Source organism: Scleropages formosus, chromosome 12 (assembly GCF_900964775.1).
Source record: "Scleropages formosus chromosome 12, fSclFor1.1, whole genome shotgun sequence".
Lineage (NCBI taxonomy): Eukaryota > Metazoa > Chordata > Actinopteri > Osteoglossiformes > Osteoglossidae > Scleropages > Scleropages formosus.
In genome coordinates this window covers 2,507,564-2,528,161 of record NC_041817.1, presented here as the reverse complement: position 1 = coordinate 2,528,161, position 20,598 = coordinate 2,507,564, and the positions used below count along the sequence as shown (strand labels likewise).

General features: G+C 39.4%; 1 protein-coding gene across 1 annotated transcript in view; it reads left to right on the top strand.

Annotated features, from left to right (window-relative positions):
- Positions 1-20,598, top strand: part of asic4a (acid-sensing (proton-gated) ion channel family member 4a) — a 69,333-nt gene that overhangs the window by 40,949 nt on the left and 7,786 nt on the right. The window lies entirely within an intron of this gene.

Sequence of the window (20,598 nt, the reverse complement as noted above, 5' to 3'; positions counted from 1 at the left end):
GATTTTTAATTCTTGTTGATGCACTGATTAACAAAGGTATTCCAGAAAAAACTGTATGTCACATTTATTGTTACAGATTGTAGGATCTACCTATCGAGCATTGTTCAGTGATGTATAGGACTCAGACTTGTTAGTTTAAGGGCTTTATAAACAGTTTTTGAGGTTCATCGAAGGTCCTGTATTTACCTGTACCGTTCCTAAAACGCATTGTTGTGTGATTCACTGAGACTGAAAATAAGCACCAGTTCATTGTCTTTGTTTTGTGGGTTTAATACAGGCAATGTAAATTAGATGTTTAAACATGACACTGTAACCGAAACCTCTTTAATTAGTGAGGGTGGCACAGACGCGGATCTTTCAGTCTGTTTGAAACATTTGACATTTTTCGCATGAATCTGGATGGTTTTACTTTACCACCTGCTGTTAAATATACTATACAAAGCAAAGCCAGGCCCACAGGGAGTGGGTCACATTCAAATTCAACTGCGGGCCAAAAAAGAGAAGGAAAACCAGGTATGAAAAAAATGCCAAGGTTCATGATAGTGATCAGCAGATTGGCCCTGGGTTCGGGGGTTGGGGGGGCACTCTCAGGAGAGTTATAGGGCTGAAGGCCAGCAAACCCACAGGCTGTAATCCTACACCACCCCCCTTGAATGATGGGAGTCCGGTAAGTGTGCCGCTGAACAGGAGGTGCAGCGGGAGGACGAGATAAGGGCGCCCTACACCTCCACAGATTAAACCGCTGGATTAACCTTTCTCCTTCTCTGCCTCTTTCCTCCTTTTATCTTACTTCCTTTTTTTCTCTGCCATTTGCCACCACACATTTGTACACATGCCACGGTGGGCAAATTGCCTTTTTAACCCCTTTTGGACCTTTTCCGCTGCTTTTCTTCATTGCACAAAGTCACAACCTCAAACACCTTTTGTTAATTAATACAAGAATTCCAGCGTCGGTGGATGCATTTCAAGGATAAAATCACAAAAAGGAATTAGTGCTTGGTCTTTTTCGTCTTGCAAAACAAACATATAGGGAAAAGAATAGATTGAAGAAGTGACAGAGTAATTCACCGATTCTGATCAAATGATCTTCTTGATTTTTCTTTCCCCCCCCCAACCACACCAGTCTTCTGCCTCTATACCAGTTTTAATAACTTTGAGGTTTCAGTTGCACATTTGAGTTATTCCTGTTCAAAGGGAGGAGGATGCCGGCAGCATCAATAAATTTTGGATGTGATAATGCTGTCCTCAACCGTGCTCCCCCCAAGCTACACAGCAGAAATGATTTGTAGTTATTTATTTATTTCACTGTTCAAGGTTTGTGGCAGCAGCTGCGCTGAGCCCGGATGCCAGACTTGTGCTAATTGCACTCTTTCAAATGTGTTCAAATTCACGGCTGCCATAACACAGGAATCTTTAAAATATGTCTTCTGACAGAAAGTCTCATACGTAACAGTTACACAGGTGACATTAAAATCATATATTTGCTAAGCAGACATAACCGGAAAAACTTAACCATTTGCATAAATACTTAATGAAAACATTGGTTGTGTGCCTGAAAGATGATACTCTTGTCTCTCAAAGAATAAAAAGCAAGCAAGTCAATCTTTTGACATAAAAACAGCAACATGTGGCATCTTTATATGTTGTCTCTTGAAAAGTATATTTGAAATAAACACACACACACACACACACACACACACACAGTCTGAAACCGCTTGTCCCGAGCAGGGTCGCGGCAATCCAGAGCCTAACCAGACAACACAGAGCGTAAGGCTGGAGGGTAAGGGGACACACTTTGAAATAAACTTTGAATAATATTAGATTTTTATAGGATTTTTTTTTTAAAACTTCAACGAGTAGTAAATACATTATTAACTTGATTTGTAAAGTAAACTGCTAAGACACTTCTGTGTCAGTGAGGGGATAAAAATTAAAATATCCAAACACTGCACAGAAAATAGTATTTTTGACTATTTTGATTTCTTAAAGATTTCTCTTAAAGTTTCTAAAGCTCTTTAAACTAAGTAATTTGGAAAATGCAATGGCGTCACTAGGAGGGTGCAGGAGGGTGACACCAAAATAATTCTTTCAAATTTTTGTGAAGTGTTTCAGCAGAAATTTATTATTTTGTATAAAAATATCGCTGTAGCTAGTTATAACAACAAAAACATTGTTTGTAAGCCCAGCTTACATGAATCAATAAACCAAGAAGGCTAAAACGCTATGTTCATTTATTTTGTGAACCTTCTAATGCACTCTGCTCAGAGCTCTCATTATTACCTTATTACAGTGACACTTCAAATCACGTGGTTTCGTCTATATGCACTACAACCACGTGCTACTGTTTTCATTGCTCCTGGTGTTTTTATAGTTGCTGATTTTGTCAAATTTTCTGGTGTTTTAGCTACAATATTGTGGTAATTAGTATTTGTAAACCTATTTATCAATAATGTTAAAATAAACAATTTTGATGTAGCTTTAAATGTTTTTACTTTAAATTCTATTGTTTTCTTATTGAATTTTCACTTAAACCACATGAAATGTATGTAAATATAAATACGTTTTGGCTGTGCGTAAGATAATGTAATTTAAAGGTGTAATTTTAATTTTGCTAGTTCTTTATGTCGCTACTACTGACATTACATTCAGTGAAATATCGAAATTACGATTTACTAGTAACATTATTGAAAAAAACATTACTAAGGATTCTGTATGGTCTGGTACGGTAGGAGGTCTATGGAGGGGTGACACCATGAGTTACCACATTGGGTAACACCAACCCTAGTGATGCCACTTGGAAATGGAATGGTGTTCTGATGTAACAAAAATCTTCCGCCCAACTTCCACAGATGCGCACACACACACACACACACACACACACACACACACACACACAGAGTTAACAGTCATTAACATAGACCCTCCTTTGCTGTAGGTACCTGTGATAAGGGGGCTAGCGACCGCAGAAGCCATGACATTCCAGTGATCCAGAAAATTGCTGCAGAGCCAGGCTTGAAATTAGTTTAAATTGCTGAATCAAAAAATGTTATCCCCCAGTGCCAACAAGGCCAGCATAAGCCTGCTCTACCTCTAATCCCTTCCTGATTTGAGGAGTTGTCAGGGATCGTGTACTCGCCCCCCACCCCCCCTGCCTGGCCGATGTGGGTAGGAGGTATTTGTGCTGCTTGTAAGGGGGAACACACATCCAAGCGCGCCAAATTTGACTTGGATGACTCTTGAGGGTATTGAGGGTCGTGATGTGGTTCCAAATTTGGCCGCTTGAGGTTTCAAGTTGTTGCGTGTTTTATCTACAAAGGTTTTGTGCTTTCCAATCTGATCCCATGCCAAAGCTGTAGAGAGCCAATTTCAGATCTGTCGAACAGTGTTTCTTGCTGCACAGTTAAGTCTGTAGTGTGAAGAAACCCATGTTTCACTCTTCACACTCTTCTAGCAAATACTAGATTCTATACCCATGTGGAATTCTTTAATTTATTTTCATAAACATTGCAATTTACTTAAGATGTGCAGTCCAAGATTGAGAACAACTGTGAAAATATTTTGTGGTAACACGAAAAATAAAATGATAGCAGTTTTCAAATGTAAGTGCTTCTTTGTGCTCACAGAAAGAGGGCTATTGTTTCAAGTATTTATTTGTTTTGTTCACAAAAGCAGCTCATATTCATATTTAACTGAAGCTCCAACCGAAAGAGCTACAGTTCTTCCTGGACCTTTTTTTTTTGTCATTTTCTGCTGAAAAATGCCTGTGATAAAGAAGAACAGATGGCATTTAATCTTTGAGAGTGATGGGACATTTTTAGAATTCTTTAACATTTTTTTTTTCTTTTATAAGTCATGTTCTGGAGTGTGGGCAGATTTCTAAGGAACAACATTGTTTTCATCTGAGCCCACTATGAAAAACACTATGTATTTGAAAAAAGTCATTTCAGCAACCGCAGATTCACACAAAATTTTAACATCGATTGTAAGCGCCATTACATATCAACCTCGGATATGGTAGTGGCACTTATATACGTGTATAATGATTCAATTATCATATTTCTGCCTTGATGTGGATTTGGCTACGTTTGATGCATTCCCTGTTCAGATCTGAGATGTCATATGCCAATTCTGTCCAAAAGTCACGAAGATGAGTCGTGGGACCAATTAGCACTTTACTGGTTACATTTAGATTACATTTGTTCATTCACCTACGTAAATGTGAATGCACTGTATACAAAGGAATACATTATCCTAACAATGTATTTCAGCTGGTGGCTTTAAAGTGGCCTTTTAGTGGCCTTATTGAGTGAATCTGATCTGTTTGTTTCTTGTGTGGAAAGTTGTGACACTCCTCATATCACACTTAAGAAGAGAAATCATTGTTAAGGTAAGAAAAATGATTGGTGAGGTCTGAATTGGAGGAACTTCAACCTCAGCTTTTGTCAGTGTATTGGTGGAAGAGGAGTCATTACACTGTCGGTGTGCAAAACTAAAATCTGGGACAAAGTTTGCACTGATATGTTACAAATAAAGTAGGGATTATAATGCAAAATGCAACTGGGCTGTGATAAATGGATTACGATGGCGAAATGGGGTATGACTGATTTCAGAATGTACCACCTTAATTCTGTGCTGAGAGTAACTTTGATAATGACCCCTGACTGTTAATTAGCAGCCTTGAGATTGAACTCAGCACCTCTAACACTTACTACCGTCAGCTTTAATGCTAATGTTGGATTGCTGTCGGCGGCAAAGTCTGCTTTACATTCCAAGCAGCTTGTTGCCTTGCTGAGCTGAGCTGTGCTGTCTGCTTAGTTTTAATGACCTCCTCGAGCCAATGGCATCGCATTGTCCGCTCGTCAAAACAAATATGCGAACGAATGTGATAAATTATAACGCTGCGCGTGCATTAATCACAGTTCATGTCCCGAATGTAAAAGTATGCCACGAGTTACTCCAGAAATGGAAAAAATCAATCCACATGAAATTGCATGGGTCACTGGGCTTGGGCAGGCTAGATTTATACAGATGTGATCGCTATCTTTCTCTTTGTCGTTGCAGACTGGTCTCCGTGGCCACAGGGTGTGTTGCTTTTTGCCTAACCTTCGTCTCTTAACTGCTCCCTGGCAGTAATTATTTAGAATGGAAGTCACCTCACCTGGAGTTTCAGGTGTTAATCAAGTATAATTAAAACTTTTTGTAAAACCTGCAGGACTCCTGCCCTCCAGCAACGGGGGCCTGTCGAATGTGAATTGGTGGCCTCACTTAGCAAGCCATTAATGAAATTAGGAGGACCGATTAAGTTAAATTATCAAGGCAGCTGCTACTGCAGAGAATCAGTTTAGTCCCATGTTGTACATAAAACACTGATTCCTTGTTTTATTTGCTCCAAACAGATATTGTCCGAATGTTGACTTTGTATCAAATACAGGCAGTTGTTTTTTGCATCTTTTTTTGATTCCTGCCTTGTCTCTCAGTGGGGTTAAGATGCCAAAATGCCTACTCTTAGAGTTTTTGCTGAATGTGCAGTTCTACAAAGAGAATTCCTATTTAAAAGCAGAAATGAACTGAGACACAAACTCTGAAAAACAAAGTTTTAACAGGACTACATCTAACCTGCTGAATGCCCTCATTAAGTGAGAGTTTTTATAAGAGCAATAGGTAGCTTAGTGGTTTGCAAGCTCTGCCTTACTGTTCAACAACCAAGGTTTAAATCCCTGCTCCTGCTGTAACACCCTTGATCAAGGCACTTATTCTTACTTTACAGTCATAATACCTCGTTGTATAGATGGTGTGTAAATGAAAGTAGCTTAGTATACCAACCTAACATTACAAGTTGCTTTGGGCAATGATTTTCAGTTAAATGAATAAGCAACTGTAAATTATTACATGTGGTTTGCTTGTGACACACTGAGGGGCCCCACTGGGCCTTCTGAAGCTTGTATTTGTTTGTTTTTGCTCCTGTCTTGCCTTTCAGAGTTCTAACTCTCTTTTTGCCACTACTTGTAACCATGAATATTCATATGTGTTTCTACATATATTGATTTTGATAACTTTACTAATTACAAGTAAAATCAGAGTTTTGTGCAAATTGCACAGACTGCTGATGTGTCAGAAGTGCTTTTTGTGCTGAAGCAATCATAACTGGAAAGAATTTGTAAAATACAACGAGGGATTTCCATTTTTGAACACTTTGTAAATACTGGAATTCTATCAAGGCACTCAGAAAAAGTTGTTTCTTCTCACTGTAGTTTGTTTCTTTGCAGTTGGGAGATTTCTAGGCTGTCATTTTTGTTGTTTCACTAGATGTATGTTTTTCATTCATGCATTTATTTGAGCACTAACCCCTGTTCCTCCGCAAAGAGAAGATAAAAACAGTAGGGCTCGGTACTGTATTTCATAGCCATGTGTAATTTACTGCCCTAGCCTAATAAAACAATATGGGAAATGGACGCACTGGACAATTCCAAGTGGCTTGTCTATTTCATTCACTATGACTGTGCTTCCTGCCATTAGATTGTTTCCTTGCAGTGGACCCTGGGGAAATTAAAAACATATTGTGTACAGTGTTGCAGAGACTCGTCAACTCTCAGAGGAGGGGAACCTCTTAATTTTTTAATAAAGAAGACTTTGCCCGATATGTCAAATTACAGAACAGGAGACCAAGTTTTAATTAAACTGAGCCTTTCAATGGGTATCAGAATGTTTTTATTTATCTTTTTATTTATGTTTTATTCATATAGTTCCTCAGACACTTCAGGCACGTAGGTTGCCAGTGTACAGTAGCATTAGCTGAAGGTGAAAAGAGCATTGTACTTCAGTATTTGGACATTGTGTTTACAGTGCTTCAGAGTGTATTCCTACTCAGTACAGTGTGGAATTCTGTATTTGAAGTGTTTGAAAATAATACTGACGAATTTTTTCTTGACAAGAAGGCAATTTGAGAGTATGTGGCCATTGACATTCCGGTTATCTGCGGCAGCGAGCTGCGCATGATCCATTTTCACCAGTGGGACCCCACGCACATGCCATCCTTGTCCTGCGTATTCGCACAGGGACTTATGGAAAGCAACTGAGAGGAAACAACAAAAGGTTTTAAACAGTTTTCTGTCTCTTCCATTCCCTCCCCTTAGGTTACTTGCAAAAATTAAATATGTTGATTCACTCTCTGTTTTTCAGTCACTTTTGTATTGTTACCTCATTTTCTTTCTTTCTTTTTGAACTGAGGTAGAAAGGAAAAAAAATTCAATTTAAAATCTAAACACTCTGTATTTGTTCAGAGAACATCCCTGTTGCAAGTTTAGTCTCGGGAAGAATGCAGTATTTTATTGTTCCTGTAAAAGTATGTAACCCAATTGTTCTTACATGAAAGTTCCCAGAAGGCCTGAGACAGTTATTTGATGTATCAGTTGCTAGTGCGACCGCTGTGTGTATCCACTTGTATTTGTTATATCAGTTGTTCACGTAATGTTATCGGAAATTTGCTTTGTGTTTTGAGAATGCTCAGTGTTCCTTCTAACGGTCATTGCAAACATCATTTTTGCAGAGGAATTAGATATATTTCTTCCAGAAATTGTTGACTTGCAGCAAAATAACCTTTTTTCTCCAGAAGGAAAGAACTTATTTTTTGTGTATATACTTCTTTTGATTATGTTTTTCTATGTGTTTATTCATTCTTCATTTGGACTCAACACAACTATTAAGTATACTGCACTTACTGTAAGATTAGATCTAAATGAATTCTTCACAGAAAAGCTGTGGGACTGCAATTTCAGTTGAACTGTAATTGCACCTCATCTGATGTAATGACAAATAGCTTGTAAAAAAATGTCTTTCTTCATTCCCCAATTTTCTAAGTGTAGCATTGCTTTCATTGAAGATGAAAACACATTTATACCAGGCTACTTTAAATTAATGGGTGTTATGCTGAGCAATAAAACACTTTCCTTCTGACTTCACCTGGTGTTTAATAGGAAATAAGGACAAAGTATACTGGTGAGAAACTCAGAGACTGTAGATACTTCTAGAAGCTTCATGTTCTTACCCTAGCTTTTTTATGCCATGACTACACTCAAAACTTTCATAGTATTCATTTATCTATCCTGTTTAAAATAGTCTCACGCAGATAAAATGGGTTTGGAACATGGGCTAAAAGCCACACAAAAATAAATAAAAATATTAATGATGTACAGATGGAGTTGGATTGGGATTTGATCCCAAAACCACTCAAAATTCATGACAATTATCTGAAAGTGTTTTTAAATCACAACCCAAAATTAAAAATGGCATCAGAAGTTTAGTCTAGTTGAGTGAAAAAATAAAGGTTAAAGTTAATATATACACACACACACACACACACACACACACACACACACATACACACACACACACACACACACACACACTGTCTGAACCACTTGTCCCATACAGGGTCGCAGGGAACCAGAGCCTAATCCAGCAACTCAGGGCGTAAGGCTGGAGGGGGAGGGGACACACCCAGGACGGGACGCCAGTCCGTCGCAAGGCACCCCAAGCGGGATTCAAACCCCAGACCCACCAGAGAGCAGGACCTGGTCCAACCCACTGCGCCACCGCACCCCCTGTTAAAGTTAATACTCTCCCAAAATGTTGTTTTTACAATTCATTGTCCAAAATGTCACGTGGTCCCAATAGCACTGTCCAAAGTGACTACAGGAGGCCCTTGCCCAGAGCAGCTTAGCAGTACCCAGCACTCATGGTGTCACTCAGTACATCAAGCAAGTCTTTATGAGACACACACAACTGGTAGGTTAAGGAATCTCATACAGGGTAAGTCTTCATGTCTTCATGTTCACCAAGTCTACCCCAGGCCAAGTACTCACATCTCCAAGTACCCCATCTCCACGTCAGTCCAAGACTTCACTGTTCTCAAGTTCCCAAGTGTTCCCTGATACACAGCTCCACATTCCCACGGTTGCAGTCACTGCATGTGTCACGCCCACATCATCGGCACAACGAGGGACACCTGAGGCAGTGCACGGGACAGAGGCATAAAAGGCGTGAGCGGAGCAAGGACGAACATGGAACCTCGTTCAGCCGTCCTACTCGCGTTACTGTGCCTTCCTACCTTCCTACCTTCCTTATCCTCTCGTCCTTGTCCTTCCTTCCCGGTCCCTCTCCTACACTTCAACAACTTCTGGATTTCTTCGACCTCTTGCTTGTTTTCACGACTTATGATTCTCAGATCGTCCTTTTGACTAACAAATGCACATCGGTGACCATTTGCCTGTTTTTGACTACGTCTCCTGGATTTCCCAATAAACATCATTGCTCTGCACTTGGGTCCGACGACTTCCTTCTGGAACAGAACACGGCAGCATGCACTTCTCGCGTGTTAATAAGCTCCACACTTGAGCTCCTCTTAATATGTCTTCCTGTGATCATGACATATAATAAGTTGATTATTTTTGTTTCAGTTAATATGGCATTTGGCAATAGTTCAATGTACTGACACTGAGTTGTGAGTCTGAAGTGTAAAGATTCCTGTTCTTTGCTTTTTCTGTGATTATTTGTATTGGGCCTCACATCATTACTTGAAAATCCAAAGGTGCAGAACTTTTAAAAGCACAGGCTTCTGCGTTTTATTGTTTTCTTTTTTTTTTTTTTGATGAATGCTCGCATGTGGTCACACAATTGTTTGCTTGGCCCTGCTGTGTTTAGGGATGATCTATTGAGAGAGCTTCAGGGAGGAGACCCAGTGTGTTGGCTGTGGCATTGAAGAAGGACATGGCTGCTTGAGTAATCTAGAACCATTGCTCTTTCAAAGGCATATGTGACTCAACTGACTCCTCTAACATCAATATCAGACCTCTGCCAAAAGCTTTGGGGAGCCCAGCTGAAAAGTTCCCATTGCTGACTGAAGAAATGCCATGTCAATTTCACCCCCTGCCATTTGACATCAGTGCTCACTGTAATACTCACATTCCACATTCCCATCTGTCTTTTATGCAAAACAGTTTACATTTTAATCCATTTATACAACCAAGTGTATTTTCTATTTATTGGAACAGTTCAGTTCAAGTATACTACCTCAGGACCTCTCCTGGGACTTGAGCCAGCAACTGTGCACACCTTTAACCACTGTATTATACACAGATAGCATTGCTGTATAGACAGTGCTATTGTGATGATATGGTACTCTGGTGATGGCTGGCCTAAGCAAAAAAAAAAAATAAAAATTTAAAAAAGTGACACAAGCTGCACATCAGAACTACATATTTATTCCTGTAACAGAGATGTAGATGCAGAGTATGATTATACAGCCTATCAATTAAGGCTACACATCCTGCCATTTACTTGTACTCATTAGGGCCATTAAAGGACAACCTGAAGAACTATTTTACAGCACCCCCAAGAGAACATAGCATGTGGCATTGTGTCACTCATCTTCACATAATGTTGTTTCTGCAACAAGGCGCTTGCAGGTCCTGTGCTGAAAAAAACAACGTGTGCATCTGTCCCACTGAAAAATGTTACTTTTTTGTTTGGGCTTGGTGCTGAAAATACCACTGCAGAACAAATAAAATATTCTACAAATGCAAATTCAATCTTGAACAATTTTATTGTTTTGGCAACCCATGTAAAATGCCTCTTAAAAATACGTCCACAAATTTCGCTTGTTGCCAGTGTTTCCCAGTTTTATTTGTGTAGGTCACTGCTAATTGGTTCACTTTTGACATTTACATTTATTCATTTAGCAGACGATCTGCTCAAAACCGACATACATCTCATAGAAAATACAATGTTTTGAACAGATTTAATTCTAATAGGTCTCTGCACCATTACTATTATGAATAAATCATTAACAATATGATTGCTTGGTCTTATTATGGTATTATCTGTAAAGTGGCATTACTAGCCTGCACAATCTTTTGAATCACTTTTATGTGTTCCTCTAACTGAAGAAAAACGTTATCAATTTTTTTTTTTTTTTTTGCATTTTATCGTATAAATTGCTAATTATTATTATTATTATTGTATTAACATTTATTTATTATGCCAATGTTTTTTCCTAAAGTGACTTACAGTGTTCAGGTGATTAGAGTCATTTAATTTTTACTGCAAGTGAAGTACTTATCTGGAACTTCTAGCCTAATTGTCCCAAAACTTAAAATGAAGGGTTTTCAACCACAGTCTGTAAATTGAGAAGTCAGGTGAGTTAGAGACAATCACTGTGAAGAAAATGTGATCCCGGAAGCGATTTTTCTCCATTATCAGTTTCCTTTTGACACTTAGAGAAACAGGAAATAATTAAATCAACTTTGCCTGGAAGGGGTACATCCTGTATTAGAATAAGAAAGGAATATGATTATGTGTTCCCTTTCATTTTCCATAAATCTAATACAACGCTTGAACTGGTCACCTGATTTCATTTCAAAGAGAAATTTTTGATCTGACAAAACAGAATATCCCAATAAAGCACACCATATCACACTGAGGACAAGGTGAGCAAACTATTTCATGTGGCTCATATTTATTCTAAGTAAATTGCAAACCTTTGAAATCTTTTCTTCAAAGGCAACAGTTTTCACACATATAATATTGTGGGACTCGATCAAACTGAAAGGTTAACTTAAAGGAAATTAATTCTAGATAGCAAATGAAAATAATCAACTGGTTCTATGGAATGGTCTTAAATGTTATTGCTGGGTGTTTCTCAGGGGGCATTTGCATGATATTCAGTGTGCTCAACACCACCACAGCCATAATGTCAAACTCCTTACATAAAAACTTCATAATGCTCAATCTAGAAGACTGTTTGAGGGAAAAGATTGCTGAGTAAGATGATAATATGTTGTGCAGAAGGTGTATAAATAACAGCTTTACTGACACAACATTATAAAAAATGTTAGAGTTCATTCATTCATTTATTCACTTGCTATCAATAATCACTTGTCCAAGGCAAGTCTGCAGTGGTTCAAAGTTTATTCCAGAAGCATAGGGAGAGAAACAAGTTACACTCTCTACAGGATGTCAGTCATACACACATACAAAAACATACAGTTGCACTATGGGCAATTCAGTCACCAAATGTACTGTTTCTTGTTTTTTTTTTACAATTTGATAGTTTTCCAATTCAACATTAATTAATTAATTCAACATGCTCTCATCAGAAAATATAGCAGAGGGTCAAAATAACCTATAGCTTTATAATTTCCTGTCATCTCCCAACCTGTAAGAAGGATTGTAAAGCACACAAAGAGTATATGTGGGCTAAAAATTGAGTTTTGCTGGCATTCTATTCCCAAAGTTTGTGCTCTGGAGCAGGGAAGGATTATTCTTTACACAGGGGTTTTCACCTGTGTAAAGAACATTCTTTGAGTTTGTAAGTATTTACCTGCTTAAATGATCCTTTTCCAGAACATTCGCATCAGTAGTGACCCATGAGGACAAACCAGATTCTGCCAAGGGGATGTGACCTTGGTATTGAGAAACACAGCTGAGTGTTCTGGGAAAGTGGCCCACCTATGGATGAGCCATCTTTGGCAGCCTACAGGCCCATGTGTTAAACATCTGTGAGGATGGCCTAAGTCCGAGCTGATAATGGTGCTGTGCGTCAGTGCGCTGAGGTTGGGGGAGGAGCAATCATCTTAGAAGGGCACATCGCTCAGCCTTTGACTAGAGGACCTCCATCTTCTCATTGCAATCTGCCACATCACATTCGCTGTCTGAAAACAGCGTGGCTTCATTTAAGTCTTTCATTTCAGATCTCGCCTGCTCATCAGCTCTTACCTTCCCCACCAAATAGAAAGATAGCCCTCATTTATCATGAGTCACTTTTAAATGCTCTGACTTAACACTTTAATTCTGTGCAAGTCCCCCAGACAAATTTCCTTCAAGTTACAGAAATATATACTCTGTTCTTTTGGGCTTCTTGCTCCACCTGGTGAATGACACAAGTGTTACACATCTCACTCCCTCTTGCTAATGGACATCAGATTATATATGGCCAATTTCTGTACATAATCATCTAATCTCTGTGACAATCAACTGAAAAGACACATACTGTGCAAATAGCCAGTTATCAAGTCAAAGATGACATTCTGGTTATTATTCATGCATAGCGCTTTTGCTCATCAATTGTTACATCCTTTAAGATTGTGTCATTGATGGTCCAAGTGTAGTTCAGGCAGTCCCCGGGTTATGAACATCCAAGTTACGAACCACCCTATTATAAAGCCTATTATATTGAAAATTCGAGTTACATAGAATGGTTCGTAATAACAAGCGAGCACTACTTTGCGACGCGCTTCAAAACATTGCGCATCCACAGAGGTCTGACGGCTCATGGGCATATGGGCCTGAGGTAGGACAGAAACTTTGTTCTTTTCAGTCGGACCACATTGTTGGATATACTGATATACTAATGTACTGCTGTGCATCACAACAGTGTCTTGTGTGTATTATTGTATTTGGCTTTAATTTTTTTGTTTTAGCCTTGTAACTATTGGCACCAAAGCATAAATGCGATGCAAGTGATGGTGATGCATCAAAGAAAAGGAAAACGATCACAACTGAAACTAAAGTGGAAATAGTGAAACAGAAGGTGAAACTCCAACGAACAATGGAAAAGTGTTAGGCTACAGTCAGTCAACGATAGGGACAATTTTAAAGGACAAAGCAAAAATAATGGAGCATGTAAAAGGTTCAGTCCCGATGTCTCTCTCTCTCTATTATAAACACTGTACACACACATTGAATGAAACTGCTTGTCCCAAGCGGGGTCACGGCAAACCGGAGCCTAACCCGGCAATGCCAGTCCATCACAAGGCACCCCAAGCAGGACTCGAACCCCAAACCCACCAGAGAACAGGACCCGGCCAAACTCACTGTGCCACAGTACCCCCCCCATTATTTTTATTATTATTATTACTACTACTACTACTACTACTACTACTGTATTAGTATGTTAAAGATGTTTTAGTGTATCTGGAAGTGTTTCTTTAATGTTTTTTATGCATAGAAAGGTACACGATATATAATATACTAAGACAAACATTTGACAAACTGATGTTAGATACCCACCATACCTAACTTTTCCGACTAACGTCAAAATTTGACAAAGACAGACTGAGAACACGGAACCCGCTCGTAATCCGGGGACTGCCTGTACTATATGATATTATTCAAAATGTATCTTTACAAGAAATTGACAATGTTTAGCTCATATTTTAACAAAAATTCTTTTTGAACTCGAGTTGGCCATGAGAAAAAGAAAAAAATACCAGGTGTATGAAATTAATATTAATGCTGAAATTAAGCACTGAAACATTAGTTCAAGTCAGGTTCAAATGTGCAAAGAGACAGCTAAGGGAGAAGAGTAGCTCAAGATGTAGATCAGGGAAATGGACTACTCTGTTAATGAGGGATGTGTTTAATTGAAATGGAGCCAGGTAGAGGGACCAGAAGAATAAAGCTGACAGTTTGACAAATGCCTCAGGCAAGATTGTTTGTTTGCTGCTTCGAGGCAAGGGCTCAACATCTGTGTCAGGCTCAGTCAGAGCGCAGGTGAACTAAACCAAGTAAATGATAAGAACAAAATGAAAGCCCCAAATGTCAAATTAGGGACAAAATTAATATGTAACAAAGATGGAATTTGAAACACTAGGAATGGAAGGAAGACAAAGGCTATTGAAGAGATTTCTCCTACCTGCACCATGCTGCTGCCAGTGAAGAAGAAACACTCTTGGGTGCTAGCTAAGCTGCTGCCTGCAAAAGGCATACAATATGACTATGGTATCAAACACTTTTAATCACATTGCCTGTGTCTTTCTTATGAGTGGATCTGTGAGCTTTGTGCATTGTTTAAAAACTTTCAAGCAGCAGCAACAAAGGTCTTGCGACAGAGAAAACCTTGAAATTCTGAGACACCTTAAATACGTGCAAAGTGCAAATGCGGGGTTCTGTGTTATGTGTGCATATATGTACAGCTGGGACTTGTTTAATAATACATTTAAGCCAGTTGTGTTGGTACTTTAAACCCCTTCCACTGCCATTTGCGACTTTCATTAGTCTAGAGAACTGAACTGATGATCCGGTTTGTTGAAACACCGGCCCCATTGAGATCACCATTTCCTGCGTTTGTTGGGACCAGAGTACTGGGACTGAACTTACCTGTTTCTTTATTCTCCACAGCTATCCAGAGAGAAGGCAAAATGTTGGGTTTCGGAAAGAAACACAGATATCTGTCACTTCCGCGGGTTAAATGCACAGAGCACCGTCAGAGCAGATCCTAAACTTTCAGAGTAGCTCTTTATATATGGTCATTTTTCTTCTGTCTCAGATAATTACAGCTCATTTAATGATAAGGGGGTGATTCAATTTGCTTTGACAAAAATAGGAAATACATGGTAAATGCCAGAAGACACTTTCCTAGTTAAGAATGGGATTTGTGACCAACAGGTTGCAAGTAAAAGTTCCAGGAGGACTTGACACAGGGAGCTGCTTCAGTGAACAATCCAATTGTAGTGTTACAAGCGGCCTTGGCAGGGAAGAAGTTCATTTACCTGTCTTGCTGGGGAGTGTCAATTTATTGCCTTTAGCCGCAGAACAGATAAAACGCCATCCTTCCAAATGTGAAGCAGCTGCTGCCATGAAAGCTTAGCGCACCAGTCACGTGAAAAATAAGTTACCGAAAAAGTACCCGATGTGACTCGCGATAATGGCTATGTGCTTGAAGGCACGTCAGGACATGTCTGGGACATTAGCCTGAGTTGCCACCCACAAGAGGAAAGCTAGTTGAACATAACCTTGCCACATCTTTCCTTCCTGTCCAAACTATTTTTGGTGTATCCAGAAACTGATTGTTTCATGCAGTCACTTCCTTTGCAATGTTTCTGCTTCACTGTGATGAGTGGGGTTTGACTGCTGCAGGTTTTGATCAAGTGTGCCAAGGTGGAGCTTCTAATGAAATCTGCCATCGTTTCCTAATGAAGTCCCTACGAGGCTGTGCAATGATATGTGTTTCATCCTACTCTAAATCATTCTGAGAGTTTATCATTGATTTAAAATGTTGTCATTGTTCCCAGTAAATAAGCGTCTTTATTTGCAGGCAATTTCTCACTTCTTGTTGAAATAGATTTTTCATCATCCTATACTACAGCCTGAACATCAATATTATGCAAAACATCTTATGATAATGCTTTAGTCATGTTCATTAGTGTATGTTTAAATATCTGGAAACTAATATTCCTCATACTGTACATTTTTCATGTCAAGACTACAATCAGTAACATCCTTTCTCTGTCTGCTTGACAAACGCTGCACAAACTAATTGTGAACGCAAAAGTAGGCACGCAAAATTTTGTCTCAATTAAGTTTTTTTCTTGCATTCTAATTTCAGCTGAGCTTATTGATTTCTTTTTCCATTGCAACGGCGTGTGAAATTTGGCTGTGGCTCATTAAACCTGATCCTTCGCGTGACTGTCATCTCAGAGACTTGCCCCGGCGGTGAGCGGTTTTCCTCCTGATTAATGGAGTTGTTAGGACCTAAACGTGGCAGGTTTTGCCCCTTATCAAGGCATGTGCACACCGTTGCTAATGGATATGAGCTGCCAATCAGCCCCCCCGGTGTTCCCTGCCACGGTTGGTAATGAATTCGATTCTGCCTTGCTTGCAAATGGAAGTGCTCCTAGTGACATGGAGCCACATGGTAAAAATGGAAACGGATGCCCCTCCAGGGACAGACAGAGGGAAATGTGATCCTGCCAAAGTGGTCGAAAGAGCAATGAGGAGAGGACCACCAAGTGTTTGCTGTGAAGAGAACATTTATGAGTTTCACTTTGCTAGGGCCTGCAGCTTCTACCTGCCCGATATGGTGTGGCTTGGAAAGACAACATAATTTGGAAGAAGGGAAAAAAATCGCTGCCAAAAGATCCTTAATGGCCAGACATTAAGCCCAATTAAGTTGGGTGCTGGAAGGAGGAAGATTTATGCAAATGAATTGCAGTCAGGCATCTTTCCAAAACATAGTTACTGCTGAGGCTCTGCAATGCATTTTAATGTATCCAAAGGTGTCTCCACAGCTACCGTTTCAGGAATGGCTTTTGGTTCTGTTGAATGAGGATGCCTGTTTCCACAACCTCTGACTTCACATCAAATTTGTCAATGCATTTGGAGCAAGCAAGGTCTGGGATTATAGTTAAGGATTCCAATGTTTTCCTTGGAATTCATTTTAGTTACAACAAAATAGACATGCTTTGTAGGGTATTATTCAAAAGAACTCTCAACTGTATTTCTGCAAACCATTAGCCCTGCATTGATGCAGTGGGAAGGGGTCATAAGTCATTGTTTGTTTGGCTCTACCAGGCAAACAACATTGATTGGTCAGCATGGCTTGTAATTAAATGGGTGACATGGCCTGGAAACGTGCCAGCTGGTTCAACGCTTTCCTGACACTGTGGAGGCTAACACAAGGTTTCTGGGTTAGGGCAAGCTTGTATCTCTTAAAAAAGAGATGAATAAATTTAAAAAAATCTTATTTTTCAGTTGCTTTCATACCAGATTTTCAACATTTTTAGCTTTAAAAAAGATACTGACTCATCCAGACAGAAGGGGTTGTCAAGTCCATTGTTGTCAAAATAATATAAATGTGTCTGGCGTTTTCATTTTTGACACCCACCTCGGACTATTCTGAAATTGATAGAGTCAGAATTTTTACCGTGCTGACTTTAGACGAGAGGTATTAGGAGGAAGCAGGTCCATCCATCACACACCCTCTCAGAGGGGTGCTCCAGAAATGTGAAATCAGTCAGCAGGCTCTGCTCCAAGCAGCACGATCCAGAAAAAGAAACCACCCCCATCACTACACCTGCTCCCACTCCTTCCACAAAAGATGTTGTCTTACACATCACACCGTTGTTGAGGTCTTCAGACATGTCAATTGTTTCTTAGGTTATTTATGCATTTCCAAGGTAGAGTAGAAGGTTTCATATTTGGTTCTTAACAGGATCAGAGAAAAGCCAGGTATCAGGGCTGTCAGTGAACTCGGATTAGCTGTTAAGGGTACTGCTTACCTCCTGAGCCATGCTGGGCCACTTTCCCAAGAGAAATAATTAACCATGTTGATCAAAGAAGCCTATGTATTGCCCTGATTCTGATAAATGTGAAACCTTGATACTCTCGAGTTCATAGCCATATAGTCTTCAGATGGCTGGCAAAAATAAAATAGTATGTAAACATTTTCATCTTATTTTACCAGTGCACTTGATGTTGAACTTTTTTAATACACCAGGGGTATTCAGTCAAGAGCTGCAGGATATTCAGATTTCTCCCGTGCCCCAGAATTCAGTTAATTGAATTAAAATCATTGTATGGGTGGAAAATAATGTCATTAGGACACTTTTCATCTAATTACCAGTTTATGGCGACCAGGTGTTACAACTCTCCATCCAAAGGCTGTAATTAATCATAGAAGTGCAGGGATTCAATGAAAACTTGAAACCCCTACAGTTATCATAGAGCATGTCAAGTCAAATTTGGCCAAACCCTAAACAGCTTCATCTTCACTTATAATAAAAGCTGAAAAATACTACCAGGCGGGAACTGGATACACAATAACATGTGTTTTGTGGTGTTTATAGTCGCTCGGTTAGGCCATAAACAGCTCTAACAGTAGCCTTAATTACAGATGCGGAGAATATAACCAGCTAGCTGCACAGGAAAATTACAGTGTGCAAATATTGCACTCCCGATACAGCTTTGATTGATGTGCTAGCATCAGGGATCACATAATATATTGTATTTGGCTTGGTAAATGGGTGTTTACAGACTGTTTCATGTTTGCTTCAGACATAGACATCACAGCAGTCTACTCCATAGTTAAGCTCTCATAGTGCTCAGTTACAGGGTGTTTTAAATACAGAAAATGTAGCTGTGGGCATGTGACAATCATTTCTTCATGGTGAAAGATCTGTGTTTCTTTTTCAGTAGTTTATTTCCTAGTGCTATGACTGGGTCCTTTCTTTTTTTGAAGCTAAAAGTGCATTTGTTGTCTGCGTAGCACCACATGTTAACGGATCAACCTTTATGCAGCTACTCATGTCATGTACATTGGTTCATGCGGTGGAATTAACTGTGCTTTAGAATCATGTGTCTGCATCTAAGTCTCTCTTTTTGTTGACGTAATGTGCTCATTGTATTTTTCTGCGAGACATAACGTCGCTTTAGAGAAAAGTGTCTGCTAAACAGCTAAATGTGAATGTAATGTTGGTCAGCAAAAGCAAACTTTAATGGCAGTGCCATTTGCGAACTGTGTTTGCTAATATGAAGTTTGTGATAATGCTTGTATGTTCCCATCAACCCTCACGTCTATGAAGGAACCTGCATGACTTACTGGCCAACACACAGGCAGCACAGCTTGCGCATATGCATAGTTTACTTTTAACTAGAATATTTGCGGTGATGTCATCATGTACAAATCGTACTAATGTTTAATAAGCAAATAAAAGTGATAAAATTGACAAAACAAATCAAAATCACATGTGTAAAATTGAAAAAAAAGTATATCTTCTACAACACATCAGTGCAAAACAGAAATTGATTTTAAAAAATGTCCCTGAATCATTTCATTTGTTAGAATATGGGCTTCCGCTGAAGTTACAGTTATACTGCTTGCACGTCAGTTTGTCGCCAAAAACATTATTAATCCCTGGTTCCAAATCATTCTCCAGTATGCCTTGTGGAGAAGGAATAATGTACGTTAATTTACTGGAATATTCTGAAAACAGCTGCATTGTGAGATAAATATTAGAATGAAAACATTATGTTTTATCCTATATTTGCAGCATAAAACAATTAAGCCCCATTAGAGATTTTTTATTCTTAAAGACTAAGCAACCAGTATAGGATTAGTATAAAATAGAATAACCTCCTTGAGAGTTGTCCTGCCTATCTTTTTCCCCACATTAGTCATTTCCATTTCCGTCTCCCAGACTTCATCTGCTCCTCCTCAGAGATGGTGTGTGTTTCTTAGACACACTTTCTGCCAGGCTAGTTGCTTTCTTTTCGTACTCTAAGTCACAAGTTACCGTACAGAAGAGCTTTATCTTGTTCAAAGGTTCCTGTATAGCTCACTACAGGTAACCAGTAACTGGCTCTGACCTAACTGATCTGTCCGAGATACTTGATAAGTAGCCAGAAGACACCCCGGCACACCTAAACTGCTTTGCCCTCGGTCCTATTAGAGCGGAGCTCCTGAGGACAACTGGCAAACAACAAACTGTAACCTGCAGGATTCGGTCAACATCTGAAACGAGAGCTGAGCAGATTGGGAGCCTGCCAAACAATTTCCCTGTTGGCTTCGCCAGCAGAATATTTTGAACAAAGAAATAACTGCACAACTCATATGTACAAGGTGTTTTCTCAAAATGTAGCGCGCAACACTGAGTGCTGTTGATCTGCTGCCTCAGAGAACAACTGCAACACGCGTGGTAAAGCTCAAGATTGGTAATAAGACCTCCTTGGCTTCATTTCATCCAGCTGAGGCCCAGCTCTCACTGCTTTGCTCCCCAGTACCAGCAGCTTTTTTTATAATTTTTTTCATCAGAACTCCATAAGCTG